Raw genomic sequence first — 14773 nt, forward strand, 5'->3', positions numbered from 1 at the left:
GTCTGAGGAGGGGTGGCATTACCATGGTACGGGGCCAACCTGTCTCTGTGAAGAGCCACCATCCTTCCCCAGGGTGGCATTTGAACCCAGTACACAACCTCGCCCATTCTCTCCAGGACCCTGCAGGGGCCCACCCACTCACTGTCCAGTTTTGGGCACCGGCCTTTCTGTCTCCGGGGGCTGTACACCCAGATAAGCTCACCAGCCTCAAAGTGCCTGCCCCGGGCCCGAACCTCATAATTCCTTTTCTGTAGTGCCCCTGCGTCCAGCAGATGTCCTCTGGTGAATGAGTGGGCTGTCTCCAGGCATACTCTGGACCGGGGGGGACTGAGGGGGAGTCAGGGGGGCGACCAAACACCAGCTCAGCTGGGATGCGGATCTCTTTCCCTAACATGAGAAGGGCAGGGGTGCAGCAGGTGGAGTCCTGCACAACAGACCGGTAGGCTATGAGCGCCAGGGGCAAGTGCAGGTCCCAGTCCTTCTGGTGTGTGGCTGAGATGATAGCCAGCTGTTCCCCCAGAGTCCCTTTGAATCTTTCGACTAGGCCATCGCACTGAGGGTGCAGTGGAGTGGTGCGGGCTTTGTGCATGCCAAAACATCACTCCCAGTTGCCCCTGCAACTCCATGTTGGATTCCTGTGAGACTTGAGGTAGGTTGTTACCGTAGGATTCGAACAACACCTCATCATCCACATGCTCATTGGTATATAAAGCAGAGTAAAACTGCACTGCCCGTATCTACGTATCTCATTTGGTTGCTTAAGCTCCCCTCCTGTGGCAGAACACAGGGAATGTATAAATCTCCTTTGGCCATTTTTCTTCTGTAGATTTAAGAAGAACTTAGACTGTGTGTGCATCAAACTAGCACTCTGGAATCAATCGTGATCGAACCAAGGTCCCTTGCGCTTTAGTATTTTTTGGTTTTTTTTTTTTTTTTAGATCTGAGGACTTCAAAATGTCCTTGATTTCCTGTGGACTCTAACTGCTAACTTTTCGATAGACCTGGTAATGTCCCATGTGACATTGAGAGTATACTATTTGTTGACTAATGTCCACCTTCAGCCAGATGGAAATTCCTTAGAATTTCCATGTCTGGACAATTCTGACGTTTGTCACTAGTAAATGAGGAACAGTCCTTAAAGTCATTATTTTTGCCGGTGAGGCACTTCCAGCATTATGGATGTGACATTTGGACACAAAATGACAAAGTCCCTCTGAAAAATTCCACTTCTAACATGATAAAAAATGTTGTGACGCAAAAAGACATATTTTGGGGAGACTATACACTCTAAAAACTCTTCGTATTGATTTTTATGAGGAGATATCAGCGTTATGGATGTGACACCATTGCGTTGTAGATGTGACAGGTCTGAAATGCACATTGTTTGACGATCTACAGTACTGTGTACCTGTACCTGTATAACATTCTGTACAGATAAGATTCTTTCAAAAATAATTCAATGAAAGGTAAATAAACGTACTATACATTTTACATTACATTTTAGTCATTTGGCAGAATAGTTAAATCAAATCAATATTTTTGGTGCCCACCCTTCGGCGTTAAAACTGCTGTAGGGAAAATTCACAGAGTAAAAGTACAAATCAAAATCAGACCAATCTGCCCTAATGAACAAGCTGGTTCCTTCAAAGCTCTCGAAGATTTATGTTAAGAGTGTATGAATATATATGTATACACAACCTGTAATCAATATATCATATGTATGCTGTTTTATTAAATTGAATGAACCTAGAACATTTTTATAACTGAACTTATGAAAACGCAAGAAACCACAGTGTACACTGTCGAAAAGAGAGTAAAGACTGCAAGTTAAAGAATTACGTTTATTCACTTCGAAGAAAGTAGTAATCAGATATGTAGTATTATATAGTCAATGATTTCACTGATGTTTATTATATATTTTCTATGATTTTACTGCTGTTCAGTATGTCTGTATACTTTCTATGACTTATGTTTTATATTTTCACTGATGTCTATCATATCATTTCTATGATTTTGATTTGACTGCTGTTCAGTACATCTGTATACTCTCTATGACTTATTACTGATAAATATTGTTGTTAGAAACGCATAAGTGACCCATGTGTAATCCAAAGTTAAGTTTTTTGTTTTGGAAATCAATGGGGCAATTCGCCACAATGGTTTCAGGACTTAAAAGTAAATACCTGTAACATAGCCCAGTCATATGATGGTTTTCAAGAAACCTATTGGTTGTGTTGAGATAAGGACTGTGCATAAAATGAGAGTTTAGTCTGATATACAAGGTTGAAAATCTGAGGATTTGAACTGGCTGTTGTGCACGTGCCACAATAAAGTCATATTTTCTGAAGAACTTGCTGTCGTGGGATCTTTCGCTTCTTGGACTTGTTTTACAACTGATTGGACCTGGATTGGAGAGCTACCGTTTCCTAGTAATGACATTGCATCACGTCTCTGGAATATAGAACTGCAGGACAGCGTTGGCTCAGACAATCAGCAGGGAGGTTGTTCCAAGTATGATGGAGAACTTGCCACAGTTCTTCTGCAGACTTTGGTTGGCTCCTTGCTTCTGATCTCAGACAGCCTTGATCAAGTTTTTATGTAAAAAGTAGTCAATTGCTTACAGTAATATGTTATTTCAAAAAAATTTAATCTTTTGGAATGAATATTTGGAAATCTCAAATGTGTTCTTTTTTGCCAACACATACACAAAAATAAACATATATATAATAAAGTCTAGGGTGCCTAAGACTTTTGCACAGTACTGTACTTCCCAATCAAATTTTTATCATGACACATTTGTTGTCATCGGAAATGGTTCTGAATATCAGAGCTCCACACAGTTTCTCCTTGGTTCCTGGTTGGTTATGATGTCCAAGGTTTGCTGTTGCAGAAATGAAACCATTGCACCAGTCGCACTGAAACAATCAGAATAATACCAAACATGAATATTATCTAAACTGAATTTGTCATGAAACATCCGATGCTTTATGCATACTTTGAGGGAAACTGAGGAATGAGGGAGATGTGAGAGGGAGGGAGTAAGGAAGGGGGGTCCAAGAATAATGTCTGGGCCCAACAGGCCGTGCTTCCTGAAACCTTCCCGTGCTGTAAAGGATGTTGCACCCTGAGAGGAGGGGGATTCACAGGGGGTTCAGGAAGACAGTTGTTTTGGGAACAATGCATGAGGTTTTCCCCCACAGTCTCCTGCCCGTATGGGTGCAGAGAAGATGGGGGCTAACGGTGTATGCTCCTGGGGTTAAATTACTTTACCGCCACATATTGCCACCGTACCAGAGGAAGCCAGCAAGCTGACCAGCGCACTGAGTGACAATGCCAGATTTTAATCATTTCCGCCTTACATGAGTGTCAGATTTAATGCTGCTATGTCCCACAATTTCAGCCACAGCTAAGCTATAATCTTCCACAGAACACAAGAAAACGGGCGAAACAAACTCTCCTACACTCGCTTTTTACACACCAAAAAAACCCCAGACACTACCACCAGTTGCAAAACGGACAAAAAGAAAAAGTTAGAAACAACTTAGCCACTTACTCCTTAGAGTTAGTAATGCACGCTCATGCAGTCTCACCCTCACCATCTATACTCTGAGAGAGAGAGAGAGAGAGAGAGAGAGAGAGAGAGAGAGTGAGAGAGAGCTTTGTTTACAGAGTTTCCAAGACATTGTTTGGCATAAAGTATGCACTGCACAATTTGCCTGTGTTTGGTTGCTTGTTGAGGCATTATACTGTACAAGATTATTATTTCAGATAAGGTGATATAAACACATTTCCATTGAATAAAAAAGATCATATATTTTTAACATAAGTACATTAACTAAAGCGTGTTGCAGGACATTTACTTTCAGACCCAGCTAGCTGGATCAAGGCGTAGAAAATGATTAATTACTGAGCTTAAGTTTCAGAAATGGATCTGCTTTCACAAAATAAGTCAAGTTCCTAAAATACAATATTTGTGTAATTTTCACCTGCAAAGACAACATAGCTGCCTGCAATTCCCACATTCTGAACATGCTGTAACCAAATTGTCCTGTATCGAATTGCAGACTTCAATCTCACTAGTATCCAAAGCAAACAGCATTTGAAACCATTTGAATTTTGCCTCAAGCTTTAGAAGTCACAAAACATCTCATGGTCATGCTTACATGCAGTTGTCAACCGTATGCTCCCAAAGGGGTCATCCCTATGTTCCCACAGCCCTATGTTCCCACATTTCTAATATTAAATTTTTTTTCAAAATTAAATGTTTATTATTGGGGCGGCACGGATGGTGCAGTGGGTAGCACTGCCGCCTCACAGCAAGGAGGTCCTGGGTTCGAATCCCCGTCGGCCGGGGCCTCTCTGTGCGGAGTTTGCATGTTCTCCCCGTGTCTGCGTGGGTTTCCTCCGGGTACTCCGGTTTCCTCCCACAGTCCAAAGACATGCAGGATAGGCTGATTGGAGAGTCTAAATTGCCCGTAGGTATGAGTGTGTGAGTGAATGGTGTGTGTGCCCTGCGATGGACTGGCGACCTGTCCAGGGTGTATTCCTGCCTTTCGCCCAATGTATGCTGGGATAGGCTCCAGCCCCCCTGCGACCCTGTTCAGGATAAGCGGGTTAGGATAATGGATGGATGGATGTTTATTATTGATCGTGTAAACTGAACTTTATATATTTAGATGTCAAAATAGTCCTCAAAGGACAGCACTTGCAGATGCCTGTTCCTGGCACATAAAAGATTGAAAAGTACTGATGTAGAGCCCTTTCCAGTTTTAAGTGAACTGCATAAATAGTGTTTTTTTTTTTTTATTATTTCGCTTGTTTGCTTGTTCATTAAAAACTTATAGATAATTGAACGTGTACTGTGTCTAAATTGCACAAACATACACTGGATTTCTTCAGGTCCCATGCAAGCAGCCTGCTGAGTGTGAAGTCAACTGAACATAGAGCTGTGGGAACATAGGGCTGTGGGAACATAGAGCTGTGGGAACATAGACACGCTCCCCTCCCAAAAAGTCACTGTCATGAGAGGCACAGAAAACCACAGAAAATGCTAGTCCATGTAATGTGACAGAGTGGCCCATTGTGAAGGGCGTCCTGCACAGGACCAATCTTTCAGACATGAGGAGGTATGGTGTGCCTATCCTAAAGGAGCATCTGCTGTGGAAAAAGTATTCCAATGGTCCCAGAGTCCTCCACTGGAGCAGAATGTTCATCATCACTACCCAAAGTATCTTCCTTCTGCTAACTGTTCCTGTCATTTAATACCATGTAGCATTTCTCTATTTCTCTGAGGATACTGCGGATTCTGCAAAGTCTTTGCTTTCCTTTCGGTTCCTTCAGGTGATGAGGCTGTGTACAGTTGAACTGTGATAGATTATCAAAGAAAGAAAAATAAGAATAAACAGTATGTATATACTGAAAATGTATTGTGAGAATGAATAAGCACACTTTGATCTGATTGTTGATTTTTCTTACCTCAGTTAAGGAACAGGTACAGTTCAGTGATACTGTTGTATGTCTCATGAGTTTCCACAAGTCACATTTAATTGTGCTCATTGCTCTCTTTAGGGTTTGAATTGGAATACTGCAAACCATTTTGTGAATGCCATGTGTCTCCTGAAAGCATATCAATAAAATGGGAAAATGTAAATTTATCTTTGTATTGGCAAACACACTTTAAAGCAAATGTCAGATAATTAATTAAATGTTCTTGTGATTCTGGACAGAGAACTTTAAGTCCAAGATAAGTTCATACATATTTACAGGATAACTCAAGAGAGTAAATGTAGGTCTTCTATATACTGTGAAATAATTCAAGAAAATGTCATAAATGTCATAAATGCATGTATTTGCCTGAAAAATATGCATACATTGTTTGGGTTACACGTATACTTTTTCTTCATTTCCTCACATGGTTGGTCCTTTAACAGGTTAGTAATGTTTTCATCCTGTGAAAAAGGATATGGTTACAATCTTTCATATATTTTTTTTATTGCAATAATAATTCTGTATTTTATTTTGCAAGATGCAATTTGCATCACCCATTGGTTACACACACTGATGTCTCCCATACTTACGATACTTTTAAGAAGGGGCTTAATAATACACATGTAATCTGTCTTAATCTCATCCATTGGTCTTGTGCTTCCACAGGAAGAGGCAAGAGGTAGCAGGAGCAAAGCCAAGAGGAATGAACCAAAGAGAACCTGTTGGGGAGCTAAACGTAAGGGTGAGAAACAGTGAAACTCACTTCAAACATCTACTGTCACACATTTAATTTCAGTGAATAGTGTGCAGTGAGTCATTGTGTAGATTGAAATGACTAAACGATGATATTACATAATTTGATATTTCTAATATGAGGCAAATATAAGGCAAAAAATGTGTTTTATTGGACAATTAATAGGAGCAAATAGAGGACATAAAATACTGAAATATTTTCTTCGAAAAATGGAGCCCCTCATTAATGCATTACATGACAAGGGAATTGGATTATTTCACCACATCTCATGACTATTACATATCTTTCTAGAATTAAAACATTAATGAAACGAAAATAGGTTTTTCAAGGAATGACTAATGGAATTTTTGTATTTGTGCATTTAAGCATGTACAGTCAGTCATGTTCCCCTGTCATTAACAGCATTTGTTTCTGTTGCTTGTTTAGAAAAGCACCTGGTTTATCTTGTTCATCAATTTGAGTAGATTCTACAAAGTCACATGTACAACCTCCTATGCAGCTCTCTTTTCTGTTTTTTTTTTTGGTAGAGGCTATTTGTAGTAATTGTACTGCTATCCCTATACTCTATACTCAGAGAGACTCACTGTCCCATGTAATCTTTATACCCATAAATTCATATACAGTGGTGTGAAAAAGTGCCCCCTTCCTGATTTCTTATTTTTTTGCATGTTTGTCACACTTAAATGTTTCAGATCAAACAAATTTAAATATTAGTCAAAGACAACACAAGTGAACACAAAATGCAGTTTTTAAATGAAGGTTTTTATTATTAAGGGAGAAAAAAAATCCAAACCTACATGGCCCTGTGTGAAAAAGTGATTGCCCCCTAAACCTAATAACTGGTTGGGCCACGCTTAGCAGCAACAACTGCAATCAAGCGTTTGCGATAACTTGCAATGAGTCTCTTACAGCGCTGTGGAGGAATTTTGGCCCACTCATCTTTGCAGAATTGTTGTAATTCAGCCACATTGGAGGGTTTTCGAGCATGAACCGCCTTTTTAAGGTCGCGCCACAGCATCTCAATAGGATTCAGGTCAGGACTTTGACTAGGCCACTCCAAAGCCTTCATTTTGTTTTTCTTCAGCCATTCAGAGGTGGACTTGCTGGTGTGTTTTGGATCATTGTCCTGCTGCAGAACCCAAGTTCGTTTCAGCTTGAGGTCCTGATTTCTTATTTTTTTGCATGTTTGTCACACTTAAATGTTTCAGATCATCAAACAAATTTAAATATTAGTCAAAGACAACACAAGTAAACACAAAATGCAGTTTTTAAATGGGAGAAAGGGAGAAAAAAAATCCAAACCTACATGGCCCTGTGTGAAAAAGTGATTGCCCCCCCTGTTAAAACATAACTTAACTGTGGTTTATCAAACCTGAGTTCAATTTCTCTAGCTACACCCAGGCCTGATTACTGCCATACCTGTTCTCAATCAAGAAATCACTTAAATAGGACCTGCCTGACAAAGTGAAGTAGACCAAATGATCCTCAAAAGCTAGACATCATGCCGAGATCTAAAGAAATTCAGGAACAAATGAGAAAGAAAGTAATTGAGATCTATCAGTCTGGAAAAGGTTATAAAGCCATTTCTAAAGCTTTGGGACTCCAGTGAACCACAGTGAGAGCCATTATCCACAAATGGCGAAAACATGGAACAGTGGTGAACCTTCCCAGGAGTGACCGGCCAACCACAATTACCCCAAGAGCGCAGCGACGACTCATCCAAGAGGTCACAAAAGACCCCACAACAACATCCAAAGAACTGCAGGCCTCACTTGCCTCAGTTAAGGTCAGTGTTCATGACTCCACCATAAGAAAGATACTGGGCAAAAATGGCCTGCATGGCAGAGTTCCAAGACGAAAACAACTGCTGAGCAAAAAGAACATTAAGGCTCGTCTCAATTTTGCCAGAAAACATCTTGATGATCCCCAAGACTTTGGGGAAAATACTCTGTGGTCTGACGAGACAAAAGTTGAACTTTTTGGAAGGTGTGTGTCCCATTACATCTGGCGTAAAAGTAACACAGCATTTCAGAAAAAGAACATCATACCAACAGTAAAATATGGTGGTGGTAGTGTGATGGTCCGGGGCTGTTTTGCTGCTTCAGGACCTGGAAGACTTGCTGTGATAAATGGAACCATGAATTCTGCTGTCTACTAAAAAATCCTGAAGGAGAATGTCCGGCCATCTGTTCGTGACCTCAAGCTGAAACGAACTTGGGTTCTGCAGCAGGACAATGATCCAAAACACACCAGCAAGTCAACCTCTGAATGGCTGAAGAAAAACAAAATGAAGGCTTTGGAGTGGCCTAGTCAAAGTCCTGACCTGAATCCTATTGAGATGCTGTGGCGCGACCTTAAAAAGGCGGTTCATGCTCGAAAACCCTCCAATGTGGCTGAATTACAACAATTCTGCAAAGATGAGTGGGCCAAAATTCCTCCACAGCGCTGTAAGAGACTCATTGCAAGTTATCGCAAACGCTTGATTGCAGTTGTTGCTGCTAAGCGTGGCCCAACCAGTTATTAGGTTTAGGGGGCAATCACTTTTTCACACAGGGCCATGTAGGTTTGGATTTTTTTTCTCCCTTAATAATAAAAACCTTCATTTAAAAACTGCATTTTGTGTTCACTTGTGTTGTCTTTGACTAATATTTAAATTTGTTTGATCTGAAACATTTAAGTGTGACAAACATGCAAAAAAATAAGAAATCAGGAAGGGGGCACTTTTTCACACCACTGTATGCTAAGCTATCCAACAATCTAATTCATCATCAGTGAATCAGTTTTAGTTTAAAGGTACAATAGGTAATTTTGGACTTCTAATGGTCAAGAGAGCAACTGCAGCAACAAATACTCTCAAACCACAACACTGTTTATCCGATCCCTTCTCTGTGAATGCGCTGAAGTTGAAATGCAATTGGCTGTGGCAATTAGAACCAATTTTCAACCAATGAGCTTGAATTATTGCACAGCTATAGATGTTTTTGTACAGAGTGCCGGCCCATCAACTGCATATTTTGAAACCCGAATTTAAGGACTATAAACACAGGTAGAGGGTGAGTCAACATGTCAGTGAGCCTTTTTCAGTGATAGGAAGGGATTTACAATGGTCTTGTAACAATATTTTAACACAGAAATCTTACCTATTGTACCTTTAACACCACCAGGACAGTTGTTTCCTGCTCGTTCATGTTATAACATGTGGAGCGCGTATTTCATCTGAATCAGATGCCGGCTACTGTGTATTGATTCACTGTATCATTCATAATCTTTAATGCATTCTCAGACACACAGACATATTACCAGTAGTCAGAATAAAACACGAAACTAAACACTGCTCCAAATATCCCCGCATGCATTGAATCATGCATGACTATATGCATATGTACATTTGTTGATTTCTTAGTAAGGCTGCAAGAGAAGATCTCAGTGACTTTGATCAATGTTAGCGTACAACTGTTACCGGTAATAGTTAGGACACTGGAGCTTCATTAACCAACAGCTCATCTTGTTGTTGTTTCGAAGAGCAGGCAATTTAATTAGAAATAGGCCACTAAGACCTCCACAGTGTGAGATATGATAAAATAGTTCAAGTGCACAATACAGTTATGCCTGGTATGGGGTTGTGCAAAAGTCAGATTCACCATGTTGTTTGTATGATAACATCTGAATGATAACAAATCATATTAACATATGAAGCTACACGTTGTATAGACAGCTTTTAATTCAACTTCCTTATAAATGGAATTCTGCATCCGGTTTGCTGTCTCCATTCAAAATTATTTCCAATTCAAGAACTGAATTATAATTAAAGATGCATTCTCAATTCAATTCTGGATGGTGCACAAATCGTCTGGTAATACAGAGCACAAAAGTACAAAGCGCAGACATTGGACTAGCAAAAATGCTAGAAAGAGGAGAATTAGGACTGGTTTACTTTAGCTGCCTGTATGTTGACGATTAAAGCACTGCACAAGAAGTGTGCCATTCCATTTTAAGTTTTACTTTCAAGTCCCTTGATTGGCAAGATGTGCTATGGTATACTTTATTGCCATATACATCATGAATTCTGCCTTGTGTCAATGGTGTAAGCTGTAATGGTGTGGGGAATTGAGCATAATTTGAATGGCACATCAGTCCTAAGCATTGTTGTTGATAATGAGCATCCCTTTATGATCGCAAACTACCCGTTTTCAAAGGGATACTTCCAGCGGGAGAATGCACACAAGGTAGTTTCAGAAGCATGGCAGTGGCTTCAGTTTACTCCAATGGCCTGCACAGTCCCCAGATCTCAATCCAATAGAGCAGCTTCAGTATGAGGTAGAATGGGAGGCTCACAGTATCAAAAATCCATAAGGAATGTTGAGCAAAAAAAGGGGGGTGGTAATAGACAGGTATACCCCAACTATAGTGGCCAGTGAGTGTATTCTTAGTAATAATAGTAATGTTAATATTGCTGTTTGCATGCTGGTTTCTTTCTGTTGTGTGAAATATTGAAACAAAATATTGATTTAGATAATTGATATAGATGTTCCAAAGATGATACATTTTAATATGATATAAATGTTGATGTTCAAAATTTGAGCGAAAATAAAACATTTATCACTTTTATCAAAAGCTCAAATTTGATATTATGACCGAAGACTCTGCATGTGAAAATGTCAAAATATGATCAAGTTCTAGTCTCAGTTGAATTAATAAATTAAACACTTGTGTATTTCTATGTAATGAAAGCCTAAAGGCATTTTGTTTGTACAGTACATTACTGTTAAAGCAATGATGCACTGCTGTTTTCCAGCCAAGTACAACCAAGGCCTGAACCTCTTCAGGAGTATGTGGACCACCATCTGTATTTTTCCTCTCTTGATATTCCTTACTTGGTTTTCTTTTGCAAGACTAAATAAATGAGTCAATATCTGACTTGTTTATTTCCACTGCCTTGGAAACTTATAGGTCACATTTTCCTCTCAAATTTCTTTTAGCTATCGGTGGAGAAAAGTTTGTCTTTCTCCTTTATTTCCTCTTTAGAAATGATTTCTCCTCTTTACCATTCTGGCATCTGCTGTGATCACTCAACCTACCGTAGTTAACCTCCTTTTAAATGCCGTAGGACAGCTGTGTAATTGGATAATTGAATGGCATTGAATGTGTAAGTCCTGTATTCAATTCAGGTATGTTAAAGAAAGAGCAATTTGTGTAAACAAACTTCTTAATGAAGTCTTGGTTTCAAATGACAAACACATTTTTACAAGTTACTATCTTCAGGTAATTCGTAGTGATACTTGAAACAAATATCTGTTCTTCACGGCATCTTTTGGGAAAACAAGTTAAACTTGTCTTGTGTTAGTAGTATGTCAAGAATTTCAACTCACCCAAGATCTGGTACCAGTCAAGAAATTATGGGTTATTCAGGAATAATGCCTGACACATCATTTGCCAGTTTCAGCAACTATGCCTAATTTGTTTGACCAGTGCCACAGGGTATAGAGACCCTTTTTTTTGTTCACTATTTGCAGGAGAAAATGCAGTCTAAAGAACAGCAAAATGCTATGAATCCAATGAAATGTTAGCAGTGGGCGGCAATTCCCAGTGTGGCAGTGTCCTGACATTTCCAAATTTCCAAGTTATGAAGTGAAATTAAAATACATATTTGGTTTCCATGAGAGTACAATTCTGCTTCTAAGAGACTAGGCAATTAATATATATTTGAGCTTGAACCCGCCCTTAAGGAATGATTCACAAGGACCAGCCTTTCGCTGAGTACCCCGCCATAATTGAAAGCGTAAGGTTGACACCTTTGCCAAACATTACTTTACTGGCTGCAATGCACTGACTAATATTCGAACATTGAAACGCGCCAAAATCCTAATATCATATATATCTCACATTATAAATACGAAATAATTGTGAAAAGTAAAGGTGTAATTGATGATGTAAATACCACATTTTCTTAAAAACTGAAAGTTTGAAAAGTACCCCTATATGGCAGTTTGGGAACCGCTGCCTTATTCCCATTCCCATCATCATCATAACCATTATCATGCATATTGCAAAATACTCCTCATCATTATCCAAGCAATATCACGGTTTTCGTTTGAGTTACCGTCAGGTTACCTTGGTTTTGTATATGCAGTCTTCCATTTCTTGGAAATTCACTTAAGTTTCCATATGACTGGAAGGAAATGATTCGGGAACAACTGGGAATCCCCCACAGGAGTGTATAAATTCTTAGCGAAGGCTGCTGCCTCATCATACACGTAAAGACATACTGTACAGGTCAGGAGAAACCGGCAACAGCAGCGTGAGAACAGAATTAACCTTTGGTGGAAATCGACAGATATAACAATGGTAGGTTTTGATGCGCAGACTATATTCAAACAAACTCGTAAGTATTGCTTTTCAAAAGCAATAAAAGTCGCGTTAGGAGCGTAGTACGTCATAGATGAATAGTAGGCTTGTATAGTGAAACATACTTACCATATGTCATTTTAGGTTCATGTTTACCAATTGATGGAACCAGAAATTCCCACTCCATCAGTATACATTTTAAAGACTGTTTTATTTGTTCAGTTACATTGTATCTGTTAATTCCCATTTTTCTGTTTTGTCCTAAGCTACAGTTAAAATCCATGTGTAGCCAGTTTGTGTCCGGTGTTGCAGTTGGATTCAACTTCCGTCATTTATGTTTGATTGCTTTCACTTTCTCGTCACATGGACATTTTTCTCATGTTGGCAAGTCGACAGATGAAGAAAAACGTGGCTCCAGCAGTTAATCTATCGTCAAATTACGTATTACTGATTTTAAAGGAGATGTTCAAATGTAAGCTCATCAGGTAGTGTTATAGGCTATTCATTGATGGGCTTTGTAGAAAATGTGCAACAGTAGACTTCTTTCATAACATAACGCATCCCTGGAAAGTCGTCCTCTGAAATGTTTAGAACATGTTGGTACCAAAACATGCGAAATAGTTTAAACTGTTGTTTAAGGTTTATTGAAGTAATTCAGTTATTCAGAATAGTCTAACGTATTTTTAGTCAGAAATTTAGTCAGATTTAGTCGCCAGATCTGTAAAGCACAATGACGAAAACCCTTTATGCTTCAGTACTGTACAAACAAAATGATTTTGCACGTTGAATTCGCCATTGCTTGATTTGTTCAACAATCTAATTTCTCCGTAGATTCATGCATTTTGAAGTTATGCTTTGTTCCTAATTTCAACTAAAGTCATAGAAGGCTTTAGATTGTTTACGTATTCATTTACGCAAGGGACCATGCCAACTTAAACTACCATCTGCTCTTTTTATGTAGGTTAAAAATGGGTAGAATTGGCCTACAAGTAGCCCATTGAAAGAACGTCTGTTGGTATTTTGGTTTATTAGCAAATATATACCATAGACCAAATATAAAACAGCAGTGTGATGTGCAAAAGTCAATTAACAGACTAGACAAAACAATGGCGTTAAGTAATATCCCTATCTATTGCTCTGTATGTTCCAGCGTTTCTATCTGGAGCCTGAGACCGCTGCTCTCAAAGAAGAAAGATATACAAGATATAGCAAGATATACAAACCGATTTTTAAACACTGCCATGTTTAGGTTGAGAATAGACGCTATAAAATAAATCTGTATACATATGCAGCCCCTGGAAAAATAAAAAATAAATTGAATTTATTGCTTTTGACTATTAACAAACCCGAATGTCCGAGAACAGCTCACAAATTGTCATAAAGTTCTCTAAATATCTCAAATAACTTTCATTTCACTTAAAAGTGATTAGGCCAATCGAACTCATACTGTATACTAACACTTGACATAATATAAGAAAAACACCTAAACGTCGACTAAAACACATTCTTTTTCATGGAAGAACGGCCTAGTGTCCACACAATTCAACTCTTATTTAAAATCAATATAAATTGTATTAGATATTTGTTATTTCTGGCTAGTCCCCGTGATGTTGTGAGGGTAAGGTGTCTGTAAATACTCTGTACTTTAAATACAGTTAAACAGGTCTGTTGAGTCTGAGTCCATGTTATAAACTATATGATGAATCATTTGAGGTGGTAGGATATTTGATGGAAGCTTTGATTGGGCCAGTAAATCTACAATTTGCTAGTCTCTCTTATTCTGACAGACTAGGCTTAATATACTCCTAACATTTAGTTAAGTGATGTGCCAAATAGTGATAAATACTGCAAACAAGTCCTGTGTACATCTGTCGAAGAAGTTACTTCCATGTGGACTGCACCAGATTATGCAATGATATTCCAAATCCACTTTCAGCGAAATACTGATACAGTATTAATTCTTAAGACACCAGCAACCAGTTGTGCAAGAATGTGGTATGTTGAAAGAGTGGAGAAATGGTAAATTGAACATAGTTATTTTGATCTGACTGTGGGGTGAGTCACTCAACATGATTGCTCTTGTTCCTGTGTACATGTGATTCATTGATGAGCTATTTTCCCACCAATATTTAAGCAAGGCTGCATTTTATAAGCAAGTTGGAGACATGATGAAACATCTTTTAATTG

The 14773-nt window shown here is 38.9% G+C and overlaps 1 long non-coding RNA gene across 3 annotated transcripts; it reads right to left on the bottom strand.

The window, feature by feature from the left end:
• Window positions 1–1827: 1827 nt before the first annotated feature.
• Window positions 1828–12906, bottom strand: LOC133127161 (uncharacterized). Of its 3 annotated transcripts, XR_009708596.1 has the most exons (7): window positions 12716–12906; window positions 6078–6217; window positions 5871–5948; window positions 5476–5616; window positions 5266–5364; window positions 3554–3606; window positions 1828–2915 (listed from the first exon to the last, which is right to left on the bottom strand). It is a non-coding gene; the product is annotated as an uncharacterized LOC133127161 (long non-coding RNA). The 3 variants fall into 3 exon arrangements; XR_009708597.1 differs by having other exon boundaries at window positions 3554–5364; window positions 6078–6206; XR_009708595.1 differs by having other exon boundaries at window positions 3554–5364.
• Window positions 12907–14773: the final 1867 nt, after the last annotated feature.

Source organism: Conger conger, chromosome 4 (genome assembly GCF_963514075.1).
Source record: "Conger conger chromosome 4, fConCon1.1, whole genome shotgun sequence".
NCBI lineage: Eukaryota > Metazoa > Chordata > Actinopteri > Anguilliformes > Congridae > Conger > Conger conger.